Source organism: Ambystoma mexicanum, chromosome 12 (assembly GCF_040938575.1).
Source record: "Ambystoma mexicanum isolate Mex_15411 chromosome 12, UKY_AmexF1_1, whole genome shotgun sequence".
Lineage (NCBI taxonomy): Eukaryota > Metazoa > Chordata > Amphibia > Caudata > Ambystomatidae > Ambystoma > Ambystoma mexicanum.
Window position 1 is genome coordinate 926,936,577 of NC_090936.1, and position 25,312 is coordinate 926,961,888.

At 45.0% G+C, this 25,312-nt stretch overlaps 1 protein-coding gene across 1 annotated transcript in view; it reads left to right on the forward strand.

Moving 5' to 3' along the window:
* CFAP54 (cilia and flagella associated protein 54) overlaps nt 1–25,312 on the forward strand; it is a 3,669,934-nt gene that overhangs the window by 453,058 nt on the left and 3,191,564 nt on the right. The window lies entirely within an intron of this gene.

Here is a 25,312-nt window from a genome sequence, read left to right on the forward strand (position 1 = left end):
ATAAAAAAATGGAGTAAAAGTAATTTAATTTACTGATTGACAGTTATTAATGTAATTACACTTTTATTTTTGATGCATTATTATAAAATCTCATTTTGTAGTTTAACAGATTATTCACACGAATGACAATACTGCTGGTAGAAAGTTCACAATTGCATGCTATGTATCCACCTAGAATCTCTAGTTGGCAAAACCGTAGTGAAAACATGTTCTGTAAGAACTGGAATGCATAAGGGAATGAAAAGCTTTCACATTTGTAATATTCAAAATTCGACAGCTCACAGTTGGTTGAACCTCGAAAGTATGTCAAACAACAAAAAGTAAACTCTAGCTGTTGAAATGGATATAGAGAATATTTTTGCTTTGTATAAATAGTTATTGGTGATATTCATTCATTCATTCATTTTGTTATAGCACCTTTCACCATAATGCGCTTTTGGTTGAACGCCCTCGGAGGAACCGAAACGTGGAGTAATTTGGGAGTTGCTATTATGCGTGTGTGTATTTCATCCATTAAAGTTATGCGAGGGTGGCCAAGACCCTGGTAGGCATCCCATCTCTAAATGGAGTGTGTTTGGGTGCAGCAGAGGTATACTATGGACTAAAGGGGGGGGTTTATGTTTAAGGAGATAGTTATGTGGGAAGCTACAGTTCGCTTTTGTCGTTAAAAGTAGCTTCATTTTTATGTCAGAGGTGATGTGCAATAGTGTTTGTGTTATTTGTAAGTGCAGGGTGTGTGGAATGAGACCGTGCCTTCCGCTAAATTGTGATGTTGCAGTGTGCAAGGGGAGAAACGGGCTAGCGGTGCAAACAACGTCTATTTCCTGGGTTCCATCTATGTACAAGGAGTAGTGCTATGTTTCACAGGCAATCTAAGTGCTTGATGAATCCATAAATACTCCCTGTCTGAGAGATTCGTAGAGTGAGAGATTGCCATCCCTAGTTCCTTTTAGTGTGAAAACCAAAGACCCCATTTCATGATTACATGCAGTGGCCTTGCCCACCGTCCTGTGCTTTAGAGTTACCAGCTGTGCCAACCATGAGCGAGGGGTCTGAGGTGCCTGGTTGTCCACCTACAGGCAGTGGCGTAAAACAAAATGTGTTGGCCCCCCTGCGAGCCATGCTGAGGGGGCCCCCCCCAACTCAGAAACAAATCACGGGTCGCGCCACACTCTGGGCCGGCTTAGATTACCACGCTTGCACAATAGGCATGAACATGCTGCTGCAGGGGTACGCCACACACTGCAATTGGAGAAAGATATACATATGTGTTTTAATGCATTATACAGCACAGGCCAGAGCTTTTGCAATTGTTTTGGAGGGTAACACTGATCTAAAAATCCAATACATTCAAGTCACCAACAGTGCACAGGAAATGTAATGCTTTAATTAATATAATGCTTTGCTATTAAAAATGGCACGCCACAATGAAAACATGTCCAACTGGCTGCACAATGTAGACCAGTCTAGACACATAATAACATATTACAGTAAAGCATGCCAGGCCACATTTAGACATATCTACACTGGTTGCAACAAAATGCCAGTTGAAGCAACAACACTGATTGTGGTTATTTTATCATAGATGCCCAGAAAATTATACAATGCTGCAGTAAGAAACAGCTAGACAGACAGCACGCAAATGCCAGTCTAGCCAGGCCTGCTTAGTGTGGACATGGATGACCATTACGATTTATCGCACAATCCCCATTGAAGCTGCACTAGAATAGTCTCCTTAGAATGCATAAAGAAGTTACATGCCGCTCCCCCACTATGAACTTAGCACCTCTCCCAACATTTGAAGGGTTAGCACCCCCGCCCCCGAAATGAAAGTTTAGTTGAACCCCTGAAAACAAGCACACACACACCATTCAACATACGCACACCCAGCCACCCATCTATACAAGTGTGCACCCGTTCACCATACACTCACCCACGCACACGTCATGGGGTTGAGGGGAGCCCTATTACTTCAAAAAGAAATGGTTTCTTTTTGAAGTCACTCAGACTTCATAAAGAAATTATTTCTGTTAAGGACCGAACCGTAATGGAAAGACTTTCTTTATGAAGTCATGGAGGTCCCCCACCCCATGACATGGAGGCCTCCAGCCTAGAGGCATCCGTGTCATGGGGTGGAGGGGGGCACTTGGACTTCAAAATAAATAGTTTTTTTTGTAGTCACTCAGCATAACAGAAATAATTTCTTTATGATGGCAGAGTGACTAAAATACATTTTATTTTTTTAGTCCAAGGGGGCCGGCCCCTCGCACCGCCGGAGGTGCGGTGGCCCCAACACGCCAGTGCCTACTGGATGATCAGCATGATTTTCCCAAGGTGTATTTTAAGTACGATGCATTGCCCCCCTCCAAGCACATATTAGTGCCATACCTGGCCCACTGTCATGATTCTAGGTGCGAGTTGCAGGCGTGACTACCTGCTATCTATAGTGCCACACACCACCAATGGCCACTTCTGAAAGGAGTGTGCAGGTAGTGAGAGATTAGATGGAAGGGTGATAAGCAGCAGTTAATATAAAAAGAAACTTAAATTCCTAGCAGGATGTTAAGAAGGGGTTGAGGCAAAACAAAAAGACTGCGAGAACCATGAGGTAAGATTCTTGTTTCATGATATAAAAGCAGAAGACTACAGTCTTTTGTAACTAAGATGAGATGTTAAATTGTATTCTCTATGTAGAATTCACTGGTTCATGTGTACCTAGCATCTTAGTAACATGTATTTATTATTTTATGAAATTGCATTTTGTAATTTCATGCCATCTTTTTGTTTTTATGTTCTGTGCTCTGAAGCTGTTTGCGGTCTATCGCACTTAAGTGTAGTTTGTTAAAATGCATAAACTGTGTGACAGACCAACAGGGAACACAGCATATGGCAGAAGACTTTATTCATGTCAGGTTGGGTAGTGGGATAAACACCTGTTGGCCCTATGGGTTTCTCTATAATGGAAAATGTGTTTTCTCTCTTTGAATAGTCTTAACAGTATGTATAAACAGTGCCCTGCTGCTTCCCAACTTGTTTTGTGCTTTATAAATCCCATGCATACAGGGATAAACTATAGTGTATCAGAACGTCCCAGTCTTATGGAGATACTGGTCCCCCTATTGTTCTTGCTCAAATGTTCCTTGCTTGTTCGTAACACAGTCTCAGAGATATATCGACCAGACTGCTTTTTGATATGATATGGAATTTATAACGCACCTATACACAAGTGTTTCAAGAAGCGATGAGGCAAGGGGGGGAACAAAGGGAGGACAGACAACGATCATACTAAGCCAGGTGTGATTCAGATCGCGCAAGTGCAAGGGTGGGGGAAGGGGGAAGGGGGAAAAGTGTGGGGGCTAGGGGGAAAGGACAGTGCAGTACATAGGAATAGAATAACAACAATAAGTAAAGGTAACGACCAGCAGGTGGCAAGTGCAAAAGTGAGTGCAGACATCAGATGGCAAGTGCTGGTAGTGGGACTGTAGGGATACAGAAACAGTCCCCAAGTGCGGGGGTTGGCTAGGCAGGCAGTGCAGGTGTGCGTGACTGGCGGGGGAGGGCCCGGGATCAGAGGGTGGCCAGATAACCAGTGCAGGTTTGGAATCAGCCAGGAGGTCAGCAGGGGAAGAGGAGGTGAAAAGGCAGAAGCAAAGAGAAAGGTTTTGAGGTACTTCCGGAACCAGAGATGGTTCTCCTCAGGTTTCAGGGGGGGCAGGGAGGCTGTTCCAGAGGGAGGCCAAAGCCAAAGAAAGAGATATACCACAAACTTGTTGCTTGGAGAAGCGACTGACTCTGAGGGAGTTGGAGGCGGAGGAAGTTTGACTCTCTAAACCCAGGATCAGACATATAGTGCTCATCATGCTCCATTTAACTATCAAGTGTATAGCACCCAGGTTGCTTTCAGGGATGCAGTCCCCTGCATACCCGTTGACGGTCACAGAAATATAGTGCACAGCTCAATATGCGCGAGGAATATAGCATCCTACTCGCTCTCACAGGCAGCACCAGATATTCTCACCCTTTGGTTGGGTTGCCCTCCTGCACAAGGTTTTTGAAGAGGCGCAGGCTTCCCAGGTTCCTCTGTTTCTATAGCTCGCTTCTCTGTGCCCCTTGGATGTCTCTGGATCTCCCTTCTCATTTGGGTATCTCAGCTGCCCAATCTCTTTCACCTCTTGTAGATCAGCTGGTGTAACATGCAAAGGTTGCCTTTTAGGTGGGTCCTCCTTTTGTGCTTATCGTCTTATCTCCTAGCATTTCGCTCCATCATTTGCCCTATGAGATTGCCCCCTACTTTCTTTGCAACCTACTTGCTGTGATGAATCCTCATGGAATCCCAGCCGAAGGTCGCCTCCCATGTGGCCAGGGAAAGGCAGCCGCTGCCTGATCCTCTTCCTGGGGGTGGTTTTAGCCTGGTGGATCACATGGGAGGAGAAGTCCATCAAGGGAATGTGAGGACTCAGTCAGGCAAAACACAGTATTTACCCTATTCTGAGGGTCAAGGTTCCCTAATGCCTGAATATGTGATAGCTTGCTTCCATAGTAAGGGTTCCTCTCCCAGATTTCGCCAAGGCATACAGAGTGCAAATCCGTATGGTGAACAGGGAAATGAAATATGTAAAAGTCAGGGAATTAATACTACTTCTAATTGTCATAATGCTACAGTATTTTTGAATTGTCAAAGCAAAGAACAACCATTCATTCCTCTAAGAATGTCCCCTAACCATAGATCTTATAAACAACGAAACCAAAGTAAATTGAATAACCCAAGTGCAATAATGCTTTGCGGACCGAGACTAGGAAGAGGAGCTCAGAGTTAAAGAACTCTAGTGTGCAGTCTAGTGGTTGTGATGGCCCACGCATGAGTGGGACCTTTTAAACATTAAAGGCCCTTCAGCTCCGGACCATTACAGGAGAGAAGCCGTGGAAGCAGCAGAAGCATGAATAATTAGGAGACGGAACCGCCACTGTTTTGGAAGCGGGATGCTGTTTCGAATTTGTGGCAGAGGTCAGAGAGCATGCAGCGGGAAGCAGTATGCAAACTAGCTGTCCCAATGGAGAGAGAAGCTCTCTCGGTCCTGCGTGCTGCTCCGGTGTGTGGTGTTTACCAGAGCGCGAGCGGAGCAGAGGCAGTTCCATCTACAGGAGGCGCGAGAACCGGAAACGGTACCAGAGTTGTCAGGAACCTTTGTTTCCACTGATGAATGAAGAAACGGGAGCAGTGGGTCCAGCAGGAATGCGTTGAACGACCTGTGAGTTGGCCTTGGTTAGGTGATCCCGGGGCGCTCCAAAGGAAAGTTTTGAATATAAAACGAATGAATGTAGGCAATTTGGGTTATCCCAAAACAGGTCGTCCTGATCTAGTGACACTAGTATTCTCAGGTAGCGGACTCCGGTAGTCTCCCATCTCAGACCATATTGATTGTTGACCCTCCTCTTCTGCTCCCTAAGGGAGAATACCACCGACTTGCTACTATTGATTTTCAGAACTGAAAATTCCCCAAACCTAAGCACCTCTCGCATTATGGGGCTCAGGTTATCCATCGGGTTGTTGACAAAGAGGGCCACATCGTCGGCATACAGATGTATAATCAGCCTGTGCGGGCCGAGACTTAGTCCACTCTGAATATGTTGCTCTTGCAGAATCACCACCAATGGTTCCATTGCAAGAGCAAACAGAATTGGGGAGAGCTGGCAACTCTGCCTCGCTCCCCTACCCATTTTAAAGCTATCGGATCTCGCTCCCCCCACGACAATCTGAGCTCAGGGGTCTGCATACAGGAGAGAAACCAGTCTGATGGACTGGGAACCAAGCCCAATTTCTGGGGCACTGCAAACAAGAAGGGCCATTCGACAGAGACTAAGGCCTTTTCGGCATCTAAAAAAAAATGCATATGCCTGGGATGTGTCTTCCAGTGGCTCCATGATCCCAAGGAGGCGGCAGAGGACATATGTAGTATTTCTCCCAGGAATTAACCCAGCCTGCTCCGCTAACACCAAGCCTGGCATCAATGGGAGTTACCGGTTTGCTAGAACTTTAGCATATATTTTGTTATCAACATTTATTAAGGAAATCGGTCGATAAGATGCACAGTCCTCAGGCGATTTCCCCTGTTTATGCAAGAGTGTTATATTTGCTTTGTGCAGCATCAGGGGCGGGGGGGGGAAGTGTCCCTGTTTCTAACGATTCGTCATATACTCTCAGAAGCACTGGAGAAGAATGGAAGGATATGCCTCGTAGAACTCTCCGGGCAATTGTCAGGCCCTGGTGATTTTGACCCCGGGAGTTCCCTGATTACCGCTAGGATTTCTTACAATGATTCCACCTGATTGAGAGGCTCGCAGAGTTGTGACTCCACCCAATACAACCCCACTTCCACCAGATCGCCCTGCAGAGATTCCATGCTCTGTGCGTACCTGGAGCCATATAGATTCTCGTAGAACATGCAAAAATAGTTGGAAATAAGGTCTCTAATATTCTACAGCCACTCATACGCTTGCGTACAGGTACATTGGGTGTGTTATTATAGTTGGTATTGCTCTGACGCATGTTGCTAAGCATATTTACAGTAACATTGGTAATGTTGACATGTGTACTTGCCTCTCTGTTTCCCCCTCCCCCTCTTTTAGATGGCTTACCCAGATAAAAGATGTCACCAATAAACACTATAAGCATTAAAATAGTAAACAGTGATGCACTAAAATGCGTTCCCCGCATATATGTTTAACATTATACTTATGAATCTTTTTTATGATATAATGAGTGATGTGAGTTTGCTGGTTCAATTATTTTCACACATGCAGAGGAAATCAAAAGGGGGCAGAGAGAGAGAGAGAGAGGGGGAGAGGAAGAGGCAGAGGCAGAAAGAGAGAGTGAGATTAGATCAGTAGAGGTAGATTATGGTTGGTGGGTATTATATGGGGTGCTTTGTAGACGACAGAGAGGTGCATCCAATAACTGAGCCCTTACACTTTTACAGCGTGAGGGGTGGAAAACACCACTTGGTAAGGGCCGTGGAACCTAGGATTGTTCCATTTTCTAATGAAGCTCCTAATGTAAACAAGGTCCCCAGTCAGCAGCGGTTGTGTTGGTGTAGGAGCAGTTGTCGTGTTTGTAGGGTTAGGTGTGTCCACTGATGGGGGTGGTGCAATTTGTTGGGAGGCACCTTTTATTGTATGTGTCAGTGTTGTCAAGTAATCTTTGAATTCTTTTCCTAAGACCGCTGCTGCCCAAAGGGCATCTGATGCCTTTCTAATCAGGGATCGGTGCGTGCACACGTCTTCCAGTGACTACTTCATGAGGTGGCAAGTGGTGGTCCTTACTGGGTTGTGTGCGTAGGCTGAAGAGGGCAAATAGTGCACCCAGTTCATCTTTAATGTGATGCAGAGCTTGGACAGTTTGCTTTTAAGCAGGCCGTTGATCCTCTCAACAATGCTGTTATTTTGGAGGTGGTAAATCGAGCACATCCAGTGTTTAATGCTAAGTAGCGCTGTGATCTCTTCGACAAGCTAATTGAAAAACTGGGTGCCGTTGTTGGACTTCAATACATCACGCGTGCCCTCTCGAGGGAAAACCTTGCATACCAAAAATGGCTGCGCATTTGGCATCCCTATGCGCTCAAGGTCCAGCCTCAACCTATCGCGAGAAAGGACATATTACAATGATTAACTATCGGGAACCATTGCATCTTTCCCCCATGTCTGCATAGTCTGTGTAGCTCACGGAACGGCTCAATGGGGCAGGACATAGTGCCTCATAATGTTCTGAGCGTCATGCCAGTGCTGAAAGTCTGGCAGGTGGTGCAGTGTACAATCATGTTTGTGAAATGCTCCTGAAGGTTTGGTATAAACTAATCTTTTTGGATGTCGGCTATAATGTGCTGTTTGGAGCTGTGGGATGGGTGGTGTAGCTGATTGTATGCTATTGCCAAGAGCTCTTCAGGCATAACTGCCTTGCCAGTGCATTCTTGTCTCCATAGTAAGTCAGTGGGAGACTGTTTACATCCTCTCTTCGACCATAGTTCTTTTTCTTCGTTTGGTGCTTTGCACTTCAGCTCGATCAGCTGTGTAATAGGCAATGCTGTATATGGTATGTCTTGTTGAGCGTGCGTTGCTGTTATGACATACTCTGAAATTACTGGGACAGGGAGATAGGCCACCATTTATTTTGACTGAAGCATCTGCTGCTGTTTCCTAGCAAAATTTCGTCTGTTATTGGTGTGGCAGCACATTTGTGGACCACTACCACAGAGGGTTTTGACAATACGGAAATCATTGTATCCAGCAGTGAGGCATGTTGTACTGCGGAACCGTCTGCTCTCCAGAAACCTCTTCCATCGTGAAAACCCGGCATGCACTGTTGTAGTGACGTATGCCAAGTCAGAATAAATGGTCACGTGGCATCCTTGTGATGCATGTAGCGTCTCGAGGAGCGCCACGGGTTCTGCCGCCTGTTCTGAATAGTGCATGGGTATGTTTTCAAACTAGTGTCTCATATTCTCCTCCCTCGAGACGCACTATTGCCGCGCCTGTATGTCTTTGTCCTGTGTCCTGTTCAATTGTTGCTGAACCGTCAACTCCCCCTTTGCTTTGGGGATGTCATCTCCTTCCCCTTCATATGTGGCACAGTTGTGTATTTGCAAGTCTTTGTTTGTACAGATTTATGTTAGAAACGTGGCAGGATTCACTGTTTTGCATTGCATAATATGAATGTTTGGGTTTAAGATGATAATCTTGTATGCTGATGCTCTGTGTGGTCACGGTAGACTTTGACCTTTCCAAGATGGCGAATGCTGAATATTATACGTACAACATTACTGAGCATCCCATCCCAATTGTGGAGCATTTTTTATTCAATTGCGAAGACAGCCGCAGCAAGTGAGTGTTTGCATGCGAACTGCCCTTGCATAACTGAATCAAGCATACTGCTGTGGTAGGCCAATGGCTTGTAGCCCTTTTGTACTTTTCTGGCTCAGTACGGCGGTCATAAGTGTACCGTTTGAATGTGAGAATAGGTAAAATTATTGTGTGTAGTCTGGGGTGGCAATGACTGGGGCTGTGGATATCACTTTATTCAAATCACTGAAATGTTGTATCATATTTGCTGTGCACTCGAGTTTGTGATTGCCTTTCTGTGCTTCTTTGAGGCCCTGTAGGAGTGGCCTTGTGCACGCTGCATAGTCTAAAATCCATGCTCTGCAGTAATTGCACAACCCTAGGAATTTGTGCTTGCCCTTCACTTGTCTGGGAGTGGCACGCACAGATGCCGCTCTGTCCGTTTTTATTCTTTTGCCGTTTGCTGACACTAACTGACCTAAGTGCAGCACTTCCAGTTGGCAATACTGGAGTTTGGCCTTGTCAACCTTGTACACCTTGCAGGCTAAAAGTTGTACAAGAGTAATGGAGTCCCTTCGGCATTCCTGTTCACTGTCACTACATACAATCAAGCATCCACGTACTGGATGAGCATGCTGGGCACTTGGATTTTACCTGGGTCTGCGTGTAATAGTCTGTTAAAGATGCTTGGGCTCTCGCAGTACCCTTGGGGTGAAGAAGTGTGTTAGTAGTGCTTTCCACCATGGGTAAAGGCGGTGAGGTACTGTGATTCAGGATGCAACGGTATTGAAAAGAAGTCATTTTTTAAATCGACCCACCGTAAAGTGGGTTGCTTCTTTATGGATGCTACACAAAATGGTGGCCGGTTTCAAAACTAAAGGAAATTCTTTCTGTACTACATCATTAAGGGGGTGCAAATCCTGGATCATCCTCCAACTGCCCTTGTGACCTTTTTGACAGGGTAGATTGCAGTGTTGCACGATGAGGTGGATGGTACTATTATCCCTTGATTGCATAGGGCCTGAATTGTATCTTTTATTCCATCCTTCTCCCTTGATGGTGGGTACTGTTTCACTCGGGGTAATACTGCTGCAGCCTTCAGTGTATTGTGTACTGGGGTCACTTCTTTCAAAAGCCCTATGTCATGTGCGTTGGTGGTCCATAACTGGGCGGGCATAACTCTGTCTGCCTCAATGAACGGAGGTGGTGCAACAACAGCCATCAGAGGGCACAGTACTCTTCTGTATTGCACCATGATCTCACAGGCGATACAAATCTCTAATATTATCTCTGTCATTGTTCTCGAAAGGTTCTGCATCTGTTACTTCTGTGAGGGGTACAGTGGGATCGATGCACAGGACCGTGCGCCATTCGCACCCTTACCTGTATGTTCTGAGGACAATCACTCTCTTTGTATATACTACCAACCCTTGTAAGTCTAGGGACAACATTGTACCTGCCATCAATTCTAGGGACACTACAGGGCAAAAAATGAAATCCATAGGTACTCTCCAGCCTTGGCAATTTGTGGCACTGCCTCTACTAGTACTGTTATTCCGTAAATAAACATTTTTGGGTCTACAGGTATTCCTCGGACCACCACCTCATCTGCACTCTCATTGTGCATGTAAAGATGAGGCAGGAGGACCGGAAATTAGAAATTAAACAGCCTTTTATTTAGGAATAAATAAAAAAATAAAATATGTCTTTAGTTCAATCTTCTGATCTTCCTTTGGTCGGGATGCACTTGTTGCCTTCTTAGATTAATCCTCATAGGCCCAGAGCGTCTCTGGTGTGGCTCTCTCTCTCTCAGCTCAGATGTTCTGAAAGAAATCAGATGGAACACACTCAGACCGTTGTTAGTTTCTTCCTTAAATAGGGGACAGAGGGCTCTTGACCAATCAGAATGGGCTTGCTGGTTAAGTCTATAAATATCCCCATAAGCCCCACCCCCTTCCTCACTGTACGAAGGTTGCCAAAATGTCACCTTCCCTTTTCCGGTTGCTTTCCCCTTCCACGGGCTGTTACCGACCTGACTATCAGGTAAGTTTAATGTTTGTGTGCACGAGCGGGGAGCGGGTATTATTATGTTTGTGGTGTTTTGGTTTTGCTCAGCGTCCGTTCCTGTATGTTCGTTGTTGTTAATAAATGGACGCCAGAGACGCTGGTTAATTTCCCTGAGGTTTTGTTTATCAGTTACTGCCTCCTCAACCCCCTCCCATCTGTGTGAGCTCTTCGGGTGTTTCGTTTGTTTTTCAGCCTCGTCAGGGGTTCCACTTAGCAGCCGTCCCACCTCGCGGTCGGCTTGTAATTCATCCTTCGCCTTGCGGCTGGCGTCAGCCTCTGCCTCACGGCTGACGTCCGCCTCACAGCCAGCACTTAATTCAGCCCCGGCCTCCGCATCCACATGTTCACAGTGCACATCCCTGGCATGGCGCAGACAATGCTGTGATCCATAAATGAGATTGTCATGATCAACTTGCTAAGCAGATCCCTGCCAAGCAGGTTGTCAGGAGAACTCTCGAAGTCCAATAGGGCAGCTCTCAGCACCTTCCCCCCTACCTTTACATACAAATCTTTAGTATATTGAATCATAGAAAAAATGTCAAGAGTTTTGCCAGATAATGGGAAGTCCCCTTCACTGATGCATGATTTCTCAGCGCCTGAATCAACCATAAAAAATGGTTTGTTTCCTATCTTTGCCCCCACTAAGGGTTCCTCTTCAGGGTTAAGTGTCATCGACAGGACATGCAAGAGCTCTCTTTGGGCTCTCCTATTCATGGTATGTATTTGTCCCAGGAAATGAGAGGGGGTTCCCCCCACTATGGTTGCACCTTGAAATAGGGCGACCATACCCTTTGGGGTTCCATTTAATGGGTTTGCCCCACCTGCCTGTTGGAAAGTATTCTGGGGTGCATATTGTTGCATCGATGCTGCTGTAAGGGTGGGCCTTGAATCTTCGGGTGCAGCTGTGTGTATGCCTGGTGTATTTTGTGCGGTATGGAGTTCATTCTGGGCATCAGTCCTTGAGAAGGCCCCTTGAGGTTGAGAACCGCCATTCTGTTGACCTTAACTGTATCCCATTCCTTGTCTGCTTCTACATTCCTACGAAAAATGCCCCCATTTTCCACCGTTCAAACGTAATGAAGGCCGCATTCCTCCCCTGATGGGTCCCATGCATCCAAATCTCCCTCCCCTCGACCCTCTAGACCCACCTCTTCCTTGCTGCTGTCGTCCTTGCCACTGTGGGCCGGGGTACTGTGTATTCCCGCCCACTGTCCTTGTCCTCCTTCCGATCACACTGCGGCTATTCTAGCGTTTGCGAAATTTGGGGTGTACCCTGTCACTTCTGTCTGTGCTGGCGTCAATACTGACGCCTCCACAGCAACTTTAGCTAATTTGTTTTGTACTAGTTTCGCTTCCTCTGCTTGCCGCCTCTGAGTCGTTTCCCTGTCACGCTCTTTTATTCCTCTGCAATGGTGTACTATTATACTCTGTATTTGAGACCACCCCTTTGCTTCAAACCCCACAATTGTGTCTAGTGCTTTCTGTGCATCTTCGGTTAGGCCCTTTTTAACAATGAAGTAGAAAAAGTAGAAAAAGGGTATTGATTGATCCCATGCGTTACCCGTTTCTGCTCTCCATATCTCCTGAACCTTAAGAATGAATTGGGCGGAGTCTTCATCATCGCCCATGGTACATTGCATGATAGATTGTAAGTCAGGTGTGTCAGGGAATGCTCGCAGTAGCACGTCCCATATTTTTGCTCGAATCTTATTAAAGGATGCTCCATTATGTGCATCGTTTCTCAAAGTTACTCCCGGGTAATCTGCTTTCACCCATACATCACCAGTCTGATCTTCGATAGTAGCTACTAATAGGCTTTGGATGTCTCCTTCTACTAGAGGCACTACTGCTGTCTGTTTGTCAAATGCATAGATCCAATTGCCTGCACCCATCGTAAGGGCAGGGAGCGCATTTATTACGTTTTTATCTCTCGGTGCCCATGGCACATAATGAGGCCTGCCGGTCCCTTTATGTATGAGAGACATTTGCATTCGTAATTTGTTTCCCTCTGCCCTCTGCCCACTTCCCTTTTTCCTTGCTATCGTCATCCAACCAAACCTGCTACTTAACCTCCCATCCCATAAATCTTCCACACGAGGAGTTTGTTCAGGTGCTTGCTCTGCCTCCTCATCCTCGTCACCCTCAAACTCATTGAATGTACTCCACCCGTCAGCATTGCCATATCCTAGACTGTCCGTCCCTTCCTTTTCTACATGTATGTTTTTTATGGGCGTATTATCTATGCTGAATAGGAAATCTCCTGCTTTCCATTCATCAGGTGCCTGCTCTACATGTCTGGCTTTCACTTTGTTTTCTACTGTTCGCAGTCTATTCAGTTCTGCTCCTGCTGAGGCCAATGTCACCTCCAAGTCCCTCTTATTGACATCTGCATGTTCTGGGGCATCCGGATGGAACACATATGGGGGTGGTAGGGCTGTCGCTGCTGTGGATAGATAGGTTGGGTTACTATAGCCTAAAGCAGTGCAGGCTGTCAGTGGGTATTTACCTCTGCGCTCTGTCGCTGCTTTGACCACCTGTTCTGGGCAAACCCCCTTGCTACCGTCTTGTCCGTCCTCTCCCTTACACTCTTCCGTGTCTTTGAACATCTTCCAAAGGTCTAATATTTTCTAACTTCTCTGTAATAATTTCCCCTTAAATTTGGCTGCTAGGAATATGGACATATGCTCTACCATACATTTATTATGGGAGCCCTACTCTGGCCATGAGCCGGGTATCCCCCCTCTTCTTGTTTCTGTCACCTACTGTTTATGGTACTTCTCAAGTCTGTCTCGGTATAGCGGTAGGGCACTGCACATGTACTCTATGGTAATGGTGGTCACTCCATTACTGTCCTTACGCTTGGGCTAACCCGCGGCATAATGTTGCTTTTGTTAAAGACAGTCTATTTTACATCCATTTTCCATCCCCCTCCAGCCAAAAAATTAAAAACTGCTCTTCCTCCCCCACCCTTTATCTTCCCACATTCCTGCTCACACACCCCACAAACTCAAAACATACCACTGATCAAACAGTGCCCATCCTGGGCCTTCACCCTACACAATAAAAACACAAATAAAACAAGCTAAAATAACAACTACTATTACCAAGCCCTCTAATTATACAGGGCTCCTATGTATTTCCTTTTTCCTCTGTTAGACAGTATAAGTGGCGCTACCTTCTCCCCTCACTCGGGGAGGCTCCTACCATTCCATTTTCCTTTCCTTCATATTCTCCTCAAAAAATTAATGATACCACAAAACAAACCATATACAGGCCACACCCACAATTTCAATGTCCGCGCATTCACACTCTTCACACTCTCCCATTAGTTTATGCCCTACTTGCTACCCCTTGCAAGGCTTTACTCATGTGCGCGTGTTCACCCAAACTCCTCCGTCAAAGGGTTCCAACAACACCGGCCTGCACTTCTCTTCGGAGCCGCGCCCCGCTCCAAAGAGCAGACGGGAATTCTGCAAAGACTGCTCCTGCACGGCCACTGGGCAATGCCCGTTTTTAGGACTGGTCGCTGTACGTGGCCACGGCCCCTTTCAGAGAGGCTGCCTGGAGCAGGTACGGGGGCACTGGGATCACATCGGGCTCACCAAGTGAAGGCACGCCCCTAAATGCTCACACCAGAAAAAATACTGCCCTCTAGGGGAAAAAAGGCCAAGAGATTCTTGCAAGGATAACCAGTTTTAATTATACAAAAAATAGGTACGCCAGCAAAGAACTCTGCTGCCAGGACTGTTCTGTCGAAAAATGGTACAAGCAGAATGTTATAAGGAAACAAGTCATCATCAGTGACGTAAACATATACAGTAAAAACCAGCGTGATTGGTTGGTGTGACCTTGTACATGGACAGCCCGCTCTATAGGAGATGCCAGGCCATTGGCTCTAGCCCTGTCCGTCTTCTATCATGTGGTGTCTGCTGAGCTCATTATCTCCAGGCAACCAAGGTCGAGTTAACAATTAGTTACTATATAAGACAATGCTACTCTATCATTATGCCATGCACCTGCGAGGCTTGGGGACTGGCAAAGGGGGCGTCTTAATGTCAGGCTGACGTACACCTTCTTCACTCATTGTGTATCGCACCATCTGCACCCAAGAATTTCACCCTCGTTTTGGACTATCATGTATTCCCCCCAATACCTCGCATTACACATTTTGTCATAGTGGGGTTAAGATGATATGGTCATGTTCTCAGATCTTTAATGGCTAGGTATTTTATGATCAGTGGTCACCTACTATTGTGCAATTCGGGGGTCTCGAGACTGGGACAGTTGTGAGTGCCATAACTCATGGCTGTGATGAATGTGCACTGTGAGGCGCCTGATACTGTCTCGTGGCCTTACGAGCACGTTCCTTCTCGGGATAACACGTATTGGCAACCGTTGTGGAACAATGGAGGGTTTCTGCAGAAATTAACAGCGCTGGTCTCATCAGCGCTTGGGCCTATTCAGGTTTCTTCATCAGAGTTGTGGCCTGTCTACTGCACTGCCATGCAGGCCCAATGTTTCTACCCTAGCTATACAAAATGGTGACTATTCATATGCACGCACTAAGTTTAAACATCTATATTTCGCATAATGTGTCTGTGCAGGGTCTCTAAGCACGCTCCCTCCCCTCTGGCACATTGCAAGTTTCTTCATGGGATTTACCTGGGGTGGGATAGGTTCATCTCCTTCCCACCAGTATAAAGGGGTGGCACGCTGAGTGAGTAGGTAAGAGCATGAGAGGATGCCCTATGCTAGACCTGAAGTGCTTAAAGGAGGCTGTAATTACAACGCCCAACTGTGTGGCTAGGAGCCGCTAATCAGCCTACTCCTTTGCCCACAACAGCAGCGGTTACGCGTTACCACCACTTCCCCACACTGCCAAACTTAGTTTTTCAAAATGAAACTCAGAAACACCACCTGGATTTATGTGGAGATTTCCTCCACGTAAAACCATTCCTGCATGTGGTAATTAGTACGTGTGGTAATATACAATCCCCCATGGAGACCAATGTGGTAACCGCAAGTGACCAAACTCTTCCGTTTTTCCCCATTGTGAGTCAAATAGGACTCCATGGGGATTGCATGTTACCTCGTGTGGTAATTACTACATGTCGTCATTTTGTGTTGAGGTTATGTGGTCTAGGTATTTGGGATTTGGAGATGTAAATACAACAAAACTCTAAATATGGACCTCAGATTGGAGTGGTATCCTGCAACCCTGTCTCTATAAATCTCTTCGCCTTTCAGGTGAAGCATTCGTGGCAAACAGAAGGGCAACGAAAACTACATTTCATGGGTTGGGTCGCTAACCCTTCAAATGTTGATTGGGGCGCTAAATTCAGTGATGGTCGGGGAGGGGCACACTTATTTGTCTTCGGACATCTAACTTCTTTACACATTCTAATGAGACTGTTCTAGTGCAGCGTCCATATTAATCTGAAAGCACCCACTTAAGGACTGCTGTGAGAATGAGCAGTCTCCCGGCTACCCTTCCAATCACGTCCCTGGCATGCAAGCACTAATCCCCCATCACGATTTCAATTGCCTGAAATGGTATGCAAATGAATGCAGGTGCTAAACGTGAAATGCTTTATGTTCGTAATTGCAGGGCCTTTGTGTCATGTTCTGTCCAGCCACGGCTCTGTAGGTCGGGCATTTCGAGTCAACATTGCCCAAAATTACGGGAGGAGGGGGGGGGGCGGTCAGCTCAATGATGTTGAGCCACTAATGTCAAACATGTTGCTCCAAGCCTCTGATGCATCGGGGGAGAAAAGCAGGTTTAGCGTAAAATGTTAGCCTTCCCCAACCGCTAGCAAAGATGCAGAATGTACTAAACACTGTGTTATGGCTCTCAGTTGCACTTTATGACATCATGAAAGTTTTAGAACATTGAAGCAAAGAAAACGTGGCCGCTCCATAGTAACATAGTAACTGGCTTTTATAGCTGACGCTCGGCCAGGCTAGTAACGTAAGCAATTGCTTGCTCTTTTATTTGCGGTACAATTATTTTCTGTAATGCCTTTTATTAGCCGCATTTTCCGTGCTACGTAAGTACCACGCCCTCAATTATTGACACTTCTTTTCCCTTGCCTCTTTTTCTTACATATATTATCCCCTGTTTGGATTGCAGAGCGGTTGGTTACTTGTCGCGAATGTGTGTTTTTCTCTGTGTCTATACCTCCATCTCTGCTTCCACCCCCAACCCGGTAATCCCTTATTGCTTTCTGCTCGGGAGAAGCTTGCATTCCAGTTGGTCGTTTGTTAAATATTGTCCCCTTTTTGGCCTTCTCTCAATGCGTTATTCTAAGAAGTGTCTTGACTGTGTTACTTTTTTGGGGAATACTTTTTCTTTAATCTCTTATTATCCCTGTTGCGTTAGCAGGACGAATCGCTCTTTCCACGAGGTTGGTTCTCTTGCAGAGCTTAATAAAATGGAGAAAAATTAAAATGATACATCATGTTAGTTATGGGGGAAGTTTATTGCAAGCATGCTTGAAGGGACGCAGCCGGTTTATGAAAATGCCTTCCTTTTTCGCTCTTCTAGCCACATCAGGGCTGTCGCAACGTGTGGTGAGGCCTGGGGCAAAACGTTTGGTGAGGCCCCCTTATAGTTTTTTGCACTGGGCCAGCGTTGCCGCTGCAAACAGGAGATGCAAGAAATCTCCCATTGAGTTTGTGTGGAGCAACCCAAATATGGTTCATTATTATGACCGCAAATCAACTACAGCAAAGTTATGTTTCTGTACTGAAGACAAGTTCCCTCCAAAATAACAATTTTGCCATATGCATAAATATTTATAGGATGGCATGACAGCGGGTGGTGCGTGACGCCAGCTGTAGGGAGGAGCGCCATGCCCCTTTGTGTGCATTAAAACACACATCATACACAGTGACAGGTAGATGATGTTCAGTGGCAGCTGATGAATTTTTGAACTGGAAAAGCTTAAATGTGTGCACCAATTATGTGGGACTGACAGAGCACAGTGAGGGAGCCCAAACAAGGGGGGGTGCTTGAGAAGGTTTCCTGTCCCCAAAATTGTTTTGAAGCAAATTAAAATTGTTTATAAATTAGGGTGAAAAGCCATAGTTTGCAATTGGTTTTGTATGGTAGCCCACAGACAAACCCAGTAGATGTAAGAGACGAAACATGCACAGGAGCATTTTCCATTGCATTTAATGCTGCTTTTGCCCACATCATGTGTCAGTAAGAAAACATGTTTAGGCTGGCTGTTCGCATACATGTCCATGTAGGCTGAATGATTATATTTTATTTATTTATTTGGCATTTGTAAAGCACGCCAAACCCAAAGGCATCTGGGCCAGCATTACCATATAAGGACTCGCAGCCAGTAGAAAAAAAAAACATGCCACGGAACGTTTATACAGACCAGCTGTGCACCATGAGTGTTATTGCTGGCTAGACTGGCCAATATTCAATGTAGGTCAGTCTATCCACCTGATAACACTTATGTTTTCTTTACCTAGGCCTGGCTGAAGGTGAGTCGGGGCCCATTTCAACATGACGGTTGGGTGCCCCCATTGCTTAGAGCGGAAAACAGTCTCAGGCCACCATTGGGTGCATAGATTATAATGGAGACAAAGAAAAACAGCCAGGAGTTAATAGCCACTAATATTCACAAGACGGCCAGCCAGCAAGGAGCTGAAACACTAAATGCCCACTGAAAATCTTAAAATCCCCCTTTGTCAGAAGTTGGCTGATGTGGGGGAACCAGTGTTAAAAGACAATGTGGAGATAACAATTCTGTGTACCTCAGGGAAGTGACCGCTGAAAGGGCTCCAGCAAACGCAGCTGTTAGGTGAGCATTTGAAAGCACTCATTTTAAGCCCCAGAACGAAAGGAATATAGAAAGGAATATATTGCTATGTTAGAAAACTACTGACTGGCAACATGGTGGCATTTGCTGGGGTCCCCCAGAGCCACTTTCACCTGAAAGAGCTGAAAGGCCTGGCGAGACAGCCAGCTAGCAGGGAGCTGAAACACTAAATGCCCACTGAAAATCTTTAAATCCTACTTTGTCAGCAAGTGGGTGATGAGGAGGAACTGGTGTCAAAAGGTAACAAGGTGATAACACTTATGTGTACCCCAGGGAAGTGAAGGCCGGAAGGGGTCCATCAATTGCAGCTTGATGGAGCACACATAGATATGCTGTTTCATTTCCATCATAGGAATGCCTAAAAGTGAGTCTCTAGGCTCTCAGTGGTGGTTTTCAGCTGGCATCGGACCATCTGTGCATGTGGCGGATACACATAATTGTACATATTATGAGAAAAGTGAATCTAATGATCTTACAGTTGATAAACTGAAAGAGGTGTTAAACGCGAGCAAAATCTAATAGATACCAACCCAATGTATTCGAAAAACAGAAGGCTGCATTAGCGTTATCATAGCACTCAACTCGCACGCTTTTGCAGGGTGTCACCCTCCTTGCAGTCATCTGCCTCACTAGCCAAGCCCTCTATACGCCCAAAAAAGAAATCTGGTATTTTCACCCACCTTGGTAAGGTTGAGTGCTATGTAACTATCAGTTGGAAATTTGGGACAACAAATATGCATATCTATCTTTGTGTTGCATTCTGGGGCTTATAGTTTACACGCTGATGGTGCTGACCACACACACGGGTTGCCATTGATTCACCCAGGGCTCAAGTTGAGGGTACATGCGGGTGGACGGAGTCCACCCACTTTTTTAAGAGGGTGGGCTCAGTCGCCCCATCTAAAATGAGAAACATTGAATGTCCTCTTTGAATTTATGTCACCAGGTTTGCAGCCCGGACACTGCACTACTGCATTATATAATCTGATGAAAAATAACTAACAACTAAAGGTGAAATGTCCCATTACAGTCCTGCAAACTCCAGGGAAAACATTTGCATTGGTTTTGGAGTTTAAAACGTGCACACCTTTTAACATTTTCAAAAACACTATTAGATGAAAATATCCTCTCCTTTTTTTGTTGTTGTGTGTGTTGATTTTGTGAAAGGCAAATCCATTCGTCCTGTGCAATTTGAGTGGTTATGCAAAGCCAATTAATGAAATGTGCATATTTCACCTTCATACATTAATTACTGGCAAAGTCACATCTTATTGCGTTTGTTGATAAATCCCCCCACTTTAATTTTTAGGACTTGACCCTTGGATTCACCAAATTCGGATACCTTACCTGCTGCTGCAGCCTATAGGCCCCTGCAGACGCTGCTGTGATCATCCAAGGACCCCTGGCCCAGGTCACAATGAAATCCAACACAAGTGATGTGCAAGCGCTGGAGTTCAGGCACTGAAGTAATTTCACCTAACTACTTCATCTCTGACTCCAACGCCTGCGTCATCTGCAAAATGCGAGGTTTGCAAACCACGTGGAATGATGCTGGGACCGGGCGCCGGCAAACTGTTACATTGTACAGTGCTGTCAGCGCCACCTGCCCAGTGGCCACTATATCCCCTGTGGACCATGGCCCTCCCAGCCCCACCCCCCATGCCGTGTGCTCGTGTAACTTTTTTTTAATCCTTTTTTTTCAATCCTAATGACACCTCGCAGCTCCCAAGATGAAATCTCAACCAGGCAGCTGCGAGGCCCCCCCCTGAGCGCGAGGCCTGGGGCTGTTTGCCCCCCTGCACCCACCTCCTGACAGCCCTGAGTCACATGTTGAGGTTTTGTGTGGTGGGAGACCCATTCCATAGCCAGAGCCATTGTCTGCTCCCCCACAGGGCCAGTTCCAGGCCCGAGCGACCTGGGCAGTTGCCTGGAGCGCCACATTAGCCCCCTGCCATCCTAGCTCAGGGAAGTCTTTCAAGGGCTCCCCTGAGCTGGTGTGGTGAGTAAAGGCACCCTATTGAAAGGAAATGTGCCCTGCTCTTGTCAGCGCCAGCATGAGAGCGTGGCGCATTTCCTTTTCATTGCCGCCCTATTGAAGTGATTAACTCCCCACCCCAGCACAAGAGCGTGGAGTTAACATATCTCTCAACTCTCACGCTTTTGGCGGGTGTCACCTGCCATGGAATCTGTCCTCTCACCCACCAAGCTCCTTAGACATCAGTTCACTTCAATGGGCTCTCGTCTGCCCAGAATGAATTCCTCTGTTTTCAACCACCCAGGAGACTAAAAAGGTTGAGAGCTATAGTGTTAATCACTTCAAGAGGGCACCAATGCTAAACCAGCATGTGGCAGCTTGACTGGGGGAGGGGGAACCAAATTATTTTTTGCTCGCCTCAGGGGTGCTGCAGGATCGAAGGGTCAGCTCTGGCTCCCCCTGTGGAGTTCATGGAATTAGTCTCTTAGGTCAGTGATGTGGTTGCACTTATGAAAGCTCTTTGCAAGTTCTAAAAACTGTCTAACCATGGTCTTAAGGTCGATGGGGGCAGGTCGTTTGTTAAATATTGTCCCCATTTTGGCCTTCTCTCAATGCGTTATTTTTAGGGCTGTGCCGAATAGCATATTTAGTATTCGGCCGAACACCGAATAGTTTGTCAACTATTCGGCCGAAGCCGAATAAGAAGCCGAACAGTTGCTTTATTTAATAAATCATGTTCCAAACTTAAAAAAAAAAAACACTTATTAATAAAACAAAGCACCATTTTAATGCATTCCATCCTTTTATTTCTCTTCATTATAATTAATGTAGCATCTTTATTTAAAGTATAACATCCAGAAATAAAGCATATATAACCAAAATGAAGGGACCAAATGTACAGAAGATTGTTGCACATTCATTGCCAGTTAAAGTAGGAGGCTTCACAAATGCAAAATGACTGCCTTTGTGAATCAAATGCATTGCATTCTCTATCCAGTTAAAGTTGATGCGTTCGAGTTTCGAAACTACTTTACAGCTCACATAGAAATGTCTAAAACGGTTCATGTCGGCTCATGCAGGACACAAGTCAAGAGGAAATCTGAAATGCGTGAACTCCATCTCACAACTATTCACCCCACCCAAATAAATGCTGCTCACTTCTCACTTATCCTAGCCACTCTTTCTTGCCAGCACACAAACATATGCAACATATAATTCCTGATAAAATATCAGATAATGCTAAACTCAGGACTCGAGTCCTTAAAACAAGAAAAGGGGGGACTATGACGTAAGAAATGGGAAGTGACATGACAGGAACTGAAAGTATCTATGCACATTTCTTTCAGTTTGTTTTTTCCAACTGTTGCAGGCTAAGTATAAAATATGAGCACCTTTTTTATATAAGAATCTGTAACAAAACATGCCCTAAAGAGCAGATTACAATATAAGATCTTTTTCAGCTGTGTGATAGCAATTTGTCTGGCCTAATTCTATTCAGTTTTGCAAACTGAAGTCTATATTTGCCTTTCTGAGTTCATGTTGCATTGTATTTAAATGAGAATGTCAAAGTATTCGGCAAGAGCCGAATAGCTTTTTTTCAGCCGGAATTCGGCCGAATACTTACTCGAAGCCGAAGTTCGGTACACCCCTAGTTATTTTCTAGCTTCTACGATAATCCAAAAAACCTGCTTCTGAATATCCTTTGAAAGGCTATATTGCACAGCGGCTGCCCTTCTGCATATAACCAACAGTTTCAATTTTAACCTCTAGATCCATCTTCAGAAGCCAGTTGTTCCCACCGCTAAACGCAACAGAGATGTTGCCAGTCAGTAGTCTACTCCTTTTGCTTTGCACCGAGAATGAACACGTATAACTTAGAGCCCGGTACACCTGGTTTATGAAACCAACAATGGCCAATAATGTTGATGCTTGTGAGCCAGCCAGACAATAGTTCCAATCTTCTCGTCACCCTAGATAGATTTCTTACTAAACATCTTTTGATTGAAAATGTCATTTCCTTTGATATACAGATTCTGCATGCAGCGCATGTACTAGACGCCACATCAACAAGATAGATTTTTTACTAAACATCTTAAAGTAAATTAATCTTTTACCTTGAATGGCTTCGCATGATAATACCAGATGTTTCAGTGTCGCGAGTGCTGTTCCATTCTTGCAATAATGACATGTTGCCAGCTCGGCCCTCAGTGAGCCGTGTCTAGCCAGGATTTCCCTGGTCGGTATCAGGTTCCACCTAAAACAGAGGAAACATCTAGTGTTCCTATCTGGATATATTGAAAGACATGCAGCCAAAACACAGGCCGTTTTATTGTCGCCTCTCATATGATTCAAAGATGTAGTGTAGAACCTCCACCGTAGCTACCCAATCTTCTCTAAACAGAGCCAGCTTCACCTTTCCAGGATTAGAAGCCAAATGTCGATCGGTTAGACTGATTTCTCTCAGCAGGGTTTCACAAAAAAGGGGAAAACTCATTTGCAAATCTGTCGCCTTTCCTACAATATATGGTTTGGAGGTCTGCTTATAGGGATCCCCTTTTTGGACAAAGCATCTTATAAAAGAAAGATAGGAATTTCCAGAGGGCTCTCGCTTTTAGAGGGCATAAACAGAGCTTATATTGCGCGGCAACCAAAGACACACAATCTGGAACTCTTCAGTGCTTTCCTCTGTATCAGCCCTCCAAGACTGGTAAAAAATCGAAAACCCAGTGAAGTAAGATCTCAACGCCACACAATATCTTTGGGACAATCTTCACGTCCTAAAATCTGACAACAGGAACTATTAAGAATTTTCCATATTTTGCATCAACCCTGCAAAGCTGATTAGAAAGGGCAACTGCATGGGCCCTCAACTAATCTTTAAGATGACACTTCTGAGGCTTTGCAGTAATAGGAAATCCCAAATATATGAAACTGTCAACCGGATCAATCACTTTTGAATCATTACGCCTTTTAAAGTTAGTTTTTCTTATTGGCAGTACAATGCAAGATTTTGGTTTTTATCTGGATTAACTTTTAAACCATGGGAAGATGCAAAATCAGCAAAGACAGTAAGCAGATGTTTTAGCCTGATCTATGCAGTCAAAAACAAGGAAGTCGTCTGCATACACTATCCACACCAGTTTCAAATCACACATTTCTGGGGTCCCGAATGCTACTGAATACAGACTGTCACCCACATCCGACATATAGAGGTTAAACCGGCAGGGTGCCAAAACGCAACCCTGCCTGACTCCTCTAAATTTTGGACATTTCTGCGAAAGGGTTCCACTCTGATCAAGTCTAATTAGGACATTGTACTCTGTTTACAACCCAATAATGAATCGCAGGAGTCCCTCTGGCATCACTCAATTTCTCAGTTTTACCCCGAGTAATCTTCAATCAACCACATCAAATGCGGCTGATGAATCAATGGTTGCTAAAAGAGTCATATTGTTTAAACCATGGTTGGCTCGTAATACTCTTTTTAGGACAAAATCATTGAGGGAAGTTCCAGATGTTTACGGAAACCCTGTCTGCCATTTTTGTATTCTACCTGTTGAGGTTTGCCAATCTTCTAGATGCTCCAAAAGCAAGTCTGCAAAGGCATTGTTGTCGGCATATAGTACCGCGATAGGTCTATAATTTCTCAGAGCCTAGAACCCTTGGTATATATTGGTAGATTATGTGCCGTTGACCATGATTCAGGAAATCTATAGGAGACGGCAATGGATTCAAATGGTTTAACCCAGATGTTAGCCCAAAGTGCAGAATTCCCCTTAAACAATAGATTGGACAGTTTGTTTGCTCCAGCTGCCCTGGAAGTACTGATGTTTTTAATTACTTCCTCAATCAACTTACAATTTACAGGCAGTTTCCAACTGTTATCAGGCGGTGCTGTTTCATTTACTATTTCTAGATTGGGACCATTAATTACCTGTCCCAAAGGTAATCCAAATATCGTTTTATAGTGACAAACCCAATCCTGCTCAGATACAGGGTTTAGCTATGTACCTATTTCATACCGTTGTGGAATACACGGTATGTACCTATTTCATACCTTTGTGGAATACATTTATGAACATCTTATGATTGATCCGCAACAGAGCCCATACTGGAACCAGCTTTTTTGAACATTAGACATTTTAATATGATACATTATAGAGTATTATCACAGAGAGTGTACTGTTTTTTCCTTTGATGTACAGATTCTGTATGCAGCGCATGTACTTGACGCCACATCAACATCCAGCACATTTGTAATTTTCAGCACCTATATAGGTAAGATTAATATGAATCATTCTATGTCTACAAACATAGCCGCTTTGACAGCACCCCGCATGTAATATTCTATTATTATACAGGACGTCAGGTTCAAGAAAAGATTTTTTGCTTCAAGAGCTCCATTCACTCGATGTCTCCAGGTCAGTGACAATTGCAATACTATCCCCCTACGGACTATGTGATGGGTATACACTACAGATTTGTTCCAATATTTGTTATTTTATACCCTTTTCTCCTCTTTTTATGATCACCCACTTTCACCTTAACATTTGGGAAAACAATCTGAACACTTTATAAGTATCCACTGACAACATATTACACT